Source organism: Candoia aspera, chromosome 2 (genome assembly GCF_035149785.1).
Source record: "Candoia aspera isolate rCanAsp1 chromosome 2, rCanAsp1.hap2, whole genome shotgun sequence".
Lineage (NCBI taxonomy): Eukaryota > Metazoa > Chordata > Lepidosauria > Squamata > Boidae > Candoia > Candoia aspera.
The window spans coordinates 264,706,247-264,714,793 of record NC_086154.1 but is presented as its reverse complement, the minus strand read 5'-3'; the positions used below and the strand labels follow the sequence as shown (position 1 = coordinate 264,714,793).

The 8,547-nt window shown below is 60.7% G+C and overlaps 1 long non-coding RNA gene across 1 annotated transcript; it reads left to right on the top strand.

The window, feature by feature from the left end:
- The first annotated feature begins 5,928 nt into the window (after nt 1-5,928).
- On the top strand, nt 5,929-7,160 carry LOC134488805 (uncharacterized). Its single transcript, XR_010067052.1, has 3 exons — nt 5,929-6,003; nt 6,542-6,618; nt 7,055-7,160. It is a non-coding gene; the product is annotated as an uncharacterized LOC134488805 (long non-coding RNA).
- The last annotated feature ends 1,387 nt before the right edge of the window (nt 7,161-8,547 follow it).

Sequence of the window (8,547 nt, the reverse complement as noted above, 5' to 3'; positions counted from 1 at the left end):
TCGAGAGGGGTACGACTCAGGGAGACTGGTGGCCACAGCACCCCCCTCTTCCTGCCGTAAAGATGGGATTAACGTGTTAAAATCACAGCGAGGGCCTTGACCCAACTCACTGGTCAAAGCTGCTAGGCTGCATTTCTAGCACTGGTTTCTTCACCCCATGAAGGCTGCCTGGGCTTCCGATTATCTTGTTTCCTGGTCAGTTGTAAAGCAATTTGTTTGGTGCGTGAACAAGCTCAGACTGCCTTTGGTCAACTTACTACGTAAGGTCGACATAATCTTCTGGTCTCACTCTTGGCACTTCTGGGTGCAATAACCAGGGATCTACTATAAACTGCTAGCTTTCGACTAATAAAACCATTGTTTAGACCAGTGTTTTTCAGCCTTGGCAACTTTAAGATGGGTGGACTTCAACTCCCAGAATTCCCCAGTCAGAATTCTGGGAGCTGAAGTCCACCCATCTTAAAGTTGCCAAGGCTGAAAAACACTGGTTTAGACCTTCCCCAGTTTCTTGCTTCTCTTGGGAAGAGAGGTTTGCCATGACCGCTTAGAAGCAGGGCCGCAACTAGGGGGGTGGGGGGGCAAGTGGGGCATGTGCCCCAGGCGCCGCGCTGGGGTGTGTGTGCCAAAATGGGCACTGGGGGGCCACCAAAATGGGCGTGGAATCCATGTTTGCCCCGGGTGACCCAGACCCTAGTGGCAGCCCTTCTTAGAAGGGACTTCATATGATTCATATGGCACATGAAGGACAAAGGTTGCATGAATGAAAGAATCCAACAGAAGATGCCCAGCTGAATTGGTGCCAGAAGGAAACGCTTGCCCCTCTGGATTTTGGTGGCAGCTGGGATGCCCCTCACACCAATCTGGAGGTGATCTTTGGGGACCAACGCACATCACACAAGTGCCAGCCAAGCCAGGGAAGGGGGTGGACGAGGGGCAGGAAGTTTCCCTGTTCAGAAGGGTTCTGAGAAGGAGGTTTCTGCCTGCACTGACACCGGCCGCCCAGCCCTTTCTGGAGGCCCTGGGGTGATCTGCAAAGAGGGTCCTGCCATTGCACGGCCACCTTGAGGCTTTCTACAGGAGCTGAGAGGGGCGGAATGTCGCTGTTAATTTTGGAGTTGCTGAGGGGAGCCCAGCCAAGGCCCAGCTGCTTGCCAGCTGTTCTCTTGTGCCCCTTTCAGGAGAAAGGACCAAACCCATTGTGTCTCTCAGGGACTAGCGTGCCCTCTTAAGGGGCAGGCACCTGAGCCCCCTGTCTCTTTGGGCATCCAGTGAAAGGGACTGGCACCTTACCCCGTCCACCCTCATGGCTTTGGCCACAATGGCTTTTAAGGGCCACATGCCAAAACGGTGCAGGCCACTGCGGGGTGCAGCTGGATGCCGACCTCGGCCCCCAACCATTCCCGGGGGTTCCTTCTGTGCCTTTGAAAAGAAAACCGTGCCAGTTAGGTGCCTTACTCCTTCACAGCAGCAGTGGCATGTTACCTCCTAGTGGTCATCGCCTCAGTTCCAAAAGGGCCTTCAAAGGCCAAGTCATGCACTGCTCAGGTCCGTCTCTAGCCTTGGGGTGATTTTCGAATTACTTCCTCCCTATTGATCTAACTTTTCTTGTGTGGAAAGAAAAACAGTGAAAGGAGCTGAGCTGAAAAGGGGCTGGCAGAGAAAGGGTGAAGCACTCTCCTCCCCCTGCAACTGGCCCCCCAGCTTAATTGCAGCCTCAGCCCCCAAAGGGATCTGCTGGATCTTCAAGTCCCATCCCCATTATTTATATTGGCAGCGACAGGGAAGCATTTGCGTTTGCAACTGAAGGGGGAATGAAGTCACCAGCAATTCTGTGCAACATGTTGATCTCTGAGAGGTCGAACAATCCTTGGATAGGGAAAAGAGGCTTGTCCGCTAACCACCATGAAGCATCTTAATCCTCCGCTTGGCTGTCAACCAGCCCCACCACAAACACAACAGCTCCCTGGAAAGGGGCCACAGATGGCTTGGGAGGAGAGGCAGAGCGTGTGCGTACACAAAACGATGGCCTCCAGGATCCTGGCCAGCTGTTCCCTGCCTCCTGCCCTCCAGAGGTATTGGACTCTGACTCCCATAATGCATAAGGTAGCGAGGGCTGGGAGTGGAAGTTCTGCACTCTGGGTAGGGAGGGGTCCTGGTCAGGGAAGCCCATGCTAGACGAGGAGCTGAGCCACAGCCTTGGAAGGGCTGCCGTGGGGGGCTGGGGGGCTGCCCCCACATGCCTAACCTGCATATTTGCACTCCAGCACGGTGCAGAACCTACCTCCCGCCCCACACACCTCAATGTGGCATTTCCAGGGAGCTATTAGAACTTCAAGTTTCGAAGTGGTCATACTAGCAGTCCCTTCTCCACTTTGGACTGAGCCGAATTTGATCCTTGGAGAGTTGCGCTGCCGGTTGCGCCTGAAGGATTTAACTGGGAGGAGTCCCAGCCCTCCCCGCAAAGGCCCAGCCCCCCCCATTTCTCCATACCCACTCGATCCCGAGTTGACCTCCTCAGTTGAGGGCTCAGCCACAGGTGCCTGACGGAAGACCGGCCCCGAGCCCCACCAGAAAGGACTGGACTGCATGAATGGAGGGGGAGGACTGGTCAGACAACGTCTCACAGTCCCGCCCAGCTGACTGCACTCAACTGTTGACCCCTTGAGTTAACGCAGGGGAAGCATGCATAGGAGACCTCATCCCAGGAAGGAAACCCTGAGACGATTCCCACTTGGTGCCCAGAGAATAGCTGCGGTAGTTCCCACAGGCAGATTCACAGCCCCCTCTTGCTTGCTTGCTCTGGGGTCAGGGGCCAGTCCAGCCAGCGTGGAAGCTGTGTGTGGACCACTCGTCCGGCAGTTCAAAAAAATATCTACCGTGACCTCGACCCCGAGAAAGGCCGGCTGGTGAAAGCAGGCCGATCTCCTGCTTTCGGGGTGGTGGGTCAAAGCCGTGACCCGAAGGGCAGAACCAGGACCAGAATCCCCCTCCCTCCCCTGCCCTACGACCGCAGCCCCCCTTCTCCTGGGCCTCGGGGTGCCCAGCCATGGAACTCTGGGACAGGTTCCGATGAGGAGGAGAAACGGACGCTGGGCGCCATCTTGGGCTGCAGCCCCCGTGCAGAGTCCCTAGGGCGGGTGGCAGCCCGGTGGGAGCCTTTCCTTCAGAGGAGCACCCAAGTCCCTGGTTCCCTGTGGAAGGAAGTGGCTGAGGACCTTGGTGGGCCAGGTAGCCCCAGAGGAGGAGGACTTGGCGGACGGGCAAGAGGGGTCTGCAGAAGGACCTGCTTTGTGGCACCGGCAGCCACCTCCCTGGGCTCACGGGGTTAGGAGGCAGCCCCGTTGATTCCCGGAAGTCGACTCCAGGAATTAAAAAGGAGGCGAAAGCCGTTTCTTTCCCAAAGAAGGGCCGGCATGTTAAAACAAGCTGTGAGGTGGTGTGCTGGCCTTTGGCTTAGCCTGGTCTGTGGACCCAGCTCTTGGGATGTATCTAATAAACCACAGTTAGACCCAACAGGCCAGCCGGGCCAGTGTGTGCCCATTGCCTTACTGTAACTTAAGGTGATGATTTCATTATCTTCTCTTTAGTGGTAGTGATCTGCCCAAGGACCAAAGGCCCATAATTTGCAGCCTAGATTTATCTACTTACTGCATTTTTATACCACTGTGTTTCTAAACGACTCGTGCGTGCACAATTAAGGCAGGACGGTTAAACTTAAGCTACACAGGTCTCCAACCCTGGGTGAAATGAGAGCCAAGGAAGGTGGCCAGAAGGTGGGGGGAGGGAAGGGAGCCCCCACAGCAATAGCAGCAGTGCCAATGCGGGAAGGCCGGTTAATCGGCTGCCAGGAGCAGGAAAGATTTTGCTAAAAGGAGACACTGTTGCCACCTTTAGTTCCTTTTTACTTACCAATCAAGTAGATCTCCTAGTGGTCTCCCAGCCAAGCCCCAGCCAAGCCAAACTCTGCTTACTTTCTGTGAACGGATGAGGCTGGCCAACACAATAGTGAGGGGAGGCTGGGCAGGCCAGCAGGAAAGTTGGGGGGTGTTCTGCAGTGGGAAGGCGGCCTCGGACTTTGCCGCCTCCTCCTGTGGCCAGCAGGATGGCCCCAAGCGGGCGATTCCCAGGTGCTTCGCTGAACCCTGCATGCAGGCCCTTCCCTCCCTCAGGTCTGGCTCCGTGTGGAGCAGGGCAGCTGAGACCTGTGGCCCCCAGGTCCCCAGAGGAGCCCAGCTGGCACAGGCTGTACCTTGCGGCTGTGAGACCCCGCTTCCTGGGTGCTGCCAACTCCAGTCTTGCCACATTCTCCACCCCAGGAGCTCTCTGCTCACGAGACTTGCAATGGAGCCCCTCCTGACTGAACTGTACAGCCTTAAGGGTCCCAAGGGGCCCCCCGCCCAGGCGATATCCGGCAAGAGAGAGGCAATGCCCAGGCTGCCCTGGGAGAGAAGGGGGGACAGTCTCCGGGGAGAAGCCCCCTACCAGGTCAGTGTTTCCTCAGGGCCCTCCTTCCCCCGGCCTGGGCGTGGATCACCTGCGGAGCCCTGCTTAGGTCAGAAGGACAGCGCTTGGCCCCCTTCCCCGGTTATTCAGCCCAGCCATCTTCACAAAGAACAGGAGCTGGACCCGGAGAGCCCCCCCACCCGCCACCCCCTTTGCAAAGCTCAGCCCACTTTGTTTCTTGGATGCACCACCCTGCTTTTGGTAGAGCAGCGGCTGGATGCCTCTGGGGAGCGTGAGAAGTTGCTAGAGCCCCCAGGGTTTAGGGCAGGCCTCCTCCTGTCCCTCAGGGAGGGGGCACTACTGCAGGTGGCCTCCCCCGGCAGGCACCGCCAACTCCACCCCCTCAGCCCAGCCCTCAAGCCCCCCCCCCAGCTCACTTCTCTCAGGTGAAGGACCCACTGTGTCCCCCGCCCCCACCCCGTCCACGCAGAGATTCGCTCATCTTTGCTTCTCCGGCCGCGGGGGGGGGGGGGGGAGCAGTTCCCCGTCTTGTGACGGAGTCCCCCGATTTTCAGAGGAGAGGCTCGGGCTGTGGAGGCTGTGCATGAGACCCCACGCCCGGTCAGCCCCCTCTCCCCCTTTTGCGCGGGTAGAGCTTCTTGCCCCTCCTCTAGTCCTGATGGGGAGGGCCAGGTCTCACCCACCCCTCGTGTCCCCCTTCCTCCTCCGATCTGCCTGCAGAAGAAGAGCCAGCCGCTGGCCCAGCGTCTGCTGGAGGCGCGGGGCCGCGAGAAGCCGCCGGCCGAAGGAGCGGAGCGCGGCGGGCAGGTAGAGAGAGCGACGGGGCGGGGCGAGGCGCGGCGGGGCGCCTCCGGGCTCCGACGCTCTCCTCCCTTTGACCCGCAGGGCGGCCGGGCCGGCCGAGAGGCGCCGCAGGAGCCAGCCGGAGGGCGGGAACAGGAGCGGCGCCTCCAGGCAAGTAGCCCGCAGCGCCGGCGGGCCGGGCGCCCCCCCCCCGCCGCACAGGCCACCCTCGGCCAGCGCGGCCCGGACGGAGCCCGGGTCGGAGCGCCCGAAGAGCAGCGCGCTGAACAGCCGGGGGCTGAGGACGCGTTTATTCTGCGGGGGGGACCGCAGCCCCGCCCCGCAGCCTTCTGACCCCCGGGCGGCCCCCTCCCGGGAAGACGCGCCCGAGGGCTGCGACGGCGGAGCAGCTGGGGGTGGCAGGCGGGTGGCTCCCACGCGGAATACTCCTGAACGGAGGGGGGGGGGTACTGCGCCCCCTCCCCGCCCAGGGGACAGAGGTTTGGAGCAGCCGAGCAAAGGGCAGGAGGCAGGCGGGGGGCAGACTCAGCCAAGGCAGCTCCGACCCAAGGACTTGGCCGGGAAGTGGCAGTGGAAGCCCCGGGCGGGTGTGGGACGCTCCCCCTCCTCCCCGCGCGGCCGGCCGGCCAGGAACGCCGTGTTTCTTGGGCAGGAGGGCGTCGGGCTTGAGCGCAAGGAGCGGCTGCAGCCGGGCGGCTGGAGTCTGGACTTCGAATCCGAGTCAGCCCACGAGGAGTGAGTACCGGCCCGGCCCGCCCCCCCCCCCGCCCCGCAGCCCCCGGACCGGCCTTGGCGGCAGAGGTCAGCCGCCTGCCAGCGGGCCTGGGGCGGCGGGTGTCTTCCGGTCCTGGCTCTCCCCCCGCCCCGCCGCCGAGGGTGAGCGATGTTGGGGGGCAGGGCTGCGTCCAGGGGACAGGAGGGGAACAGAGGGCTCCAGCGCTGCTTGCGGAAAGAGCCGGGCCCGCTCTGCGGAGCCCTCCTTCTGGTAGCCAGGGCCAGGCTCTCCCTGGCCGTCTCAAAGCTCTGCTTGTCGCGGGGAGGCCCGCAGCTGGCACCGTTGCCACTGCTGGCTGGACATTTTGGACTGCCCCCTGCAGAGGCCCCTGGTCGCAGGGGCCCAGGACTACCGGCAGCCCGTGGCCCAGCAAAGCAGACCAGTGCCTTTTTCTGAGGGCGCAGGACGGTCCCGTGCCCTCCCACCCCCCACCTTGGCTTTCTCACCACGGGGTGGTGGGTGGTGGAGCTGCCTCCCCCCCACCCATCTCTTTTCCAGGATCTACTGGGGCTGCTTCTATTTCTTCCCTTGGCTCCGAATGTGCTGGCGAGAGAAAAGGGAACCGCCGTAATCTGGTAGGTGGGATCCAGCTGCGGAGCTGCAGAAGCTTCAGATGCAGTGGGCAGGTGGGGGCAGAGAATATTTGCCTTCGAGGGGAGGGTAGCAGAGGAAAGCAAGAGCAGGCACAAACCCAGCACTGTGGCCAAGGACCAGGGAGAGGAGCCTGGTGGGGCGGGGGGGGGGGGGCAGGGGCGCCCGCTTCTTGCCCTGGAGCAGAGGGTGCCGGCTAAATCTGGGTCAGGACTGCGGGGTTCAACTCACAGGTTGAGGAATGCTGAGTCAAGGGGCTGCAAATTGTGATTCAGCCGCAGTACGGAGGGGGCACTGGGCTCCCCCTCCCTCAGGCGGAGATCTGGCAACATGTTGAAAGGCTGGCGAGTCTGCTCATAGGATCCTAGGGTTGGAAGGAACCTTAGAGGTCATCTAGTCCAACCCCCTGCTCACCTCTAGCCAAGCCACACGAAGGCTGTCGTGATCCTGGTAGTGGGACGTTCACGGCTTGTCTACAGGTCAGCCCAGCAGTGCTGCTGCACCGCAAGGAAAATTTACCCCACGTGTGAGGAAAATGATTGCCGTCAGCTCGACAAACAGAACCCCAATGCTGCTGCCTAAATCTGTTCAAATTTAGCATGGTTCTGGCAATCCCCTCCCCCCAAATAAAAGCATTGTAAAAACAGAAGGGGTGTGTGTCCCACTCCCAGACGCTTGGGAACTTTGCTGGACGGAAGTCTTAAGCAGCTGCAGGTCTTTAGGGTTGAGAGAGATCAACCTGAGAAAGCAAATTAACCTTCAGTGACTTGGGAGTCCTTCCACTAAGGAACAATGCTGGAAGGAGGGGATCAGGTGCCTTCAGCTGGACAGAGGCTCTTAAATTGGAGATCAACTCTTGCCAAGCCCATGAGGTCACCCTGAGGCCTGTCATGGGGGGCGGGTTTGCATCCTGGGGCACTTTCAACTGGACAGGCTGCCTGGGGCTGTTTGTGTGCAAAGCCCATGTGCCACCACTTGGCAGGTCTTGATTCTCGGCATAATTACCAGGTTCGGCTGCTTTAGGCAAGTTTAGAGGGCGGCCAGAGGCAAGTTTAGAGGGCGGCCAGAGGCAGGCGTGCTGGATCGGACCTCCAAGCAGCAGGTTTGGGGGTGCATCTGGGGACTGTGCCCTTCCCAGGTCAACAGAACCTGCAGGGCAGAGTCCTCTTCTACTGGTCGGACCCGCAGTGTCTGCTGCAGGTCTGGAACACGGACTTGCAAGCTGCTGCTGGGGGCAGGCGTGTCTCCCTGCTGCTGGCATAAGGCAGACATGAGCCAGCCACTGAGTCAGGGGCAGCTGCACGCTTGGCCGTGGCTGAAGGGAGTCGCCTGCCCGACCCAGTGCCCTTGGGGTCCACTAGACAGCAGCCCCCACCTCGGAAAGCACAGCCATAGCCATCATGGCGGGGTGGGGGAGGCACGGGGTTGTGGTCCCTCCCAGCTGGGCTCCGCTGTCCTGTGCCAGGAGCCAAGGGGCGGCTTGCGCCCTCCTCTCTCCTGTTTTTCCTCCCCCTGGCTTCTCTCAGGCAGGGGTGAGCTGGGGGCTGCTGTGGCTCTCCTGGGCTGTCCCAGGCTCCCTTGCTCCCGCCATACCTCATTCTAGGCGGACGATGAGGATGTGCCAGAAGCAGCTGCCATGCGCTCCACGCAGGTCCCCCAACTTTGCCTTCCCACTTTAGTTGCAAGCTATTTCTCTCCTCTGCCACGAGGGGGCGTTGCATGATGGACCCGAAAGGAGCCTTCGTTCCATGGCAAAGCTAGCTTAGGCGTCACCAGCCTAAAGTTAGTTCCTGGCTCTGCCTTTGCCCAAAACTCCCCGCAAAGAGGGGGACAATCATTCAGCCCCAAAACTCGGCACAGGAAACACCCCCGGCCCCAGGACTGGAAGCTGTTGCCTCTGGCGAAATACTTGT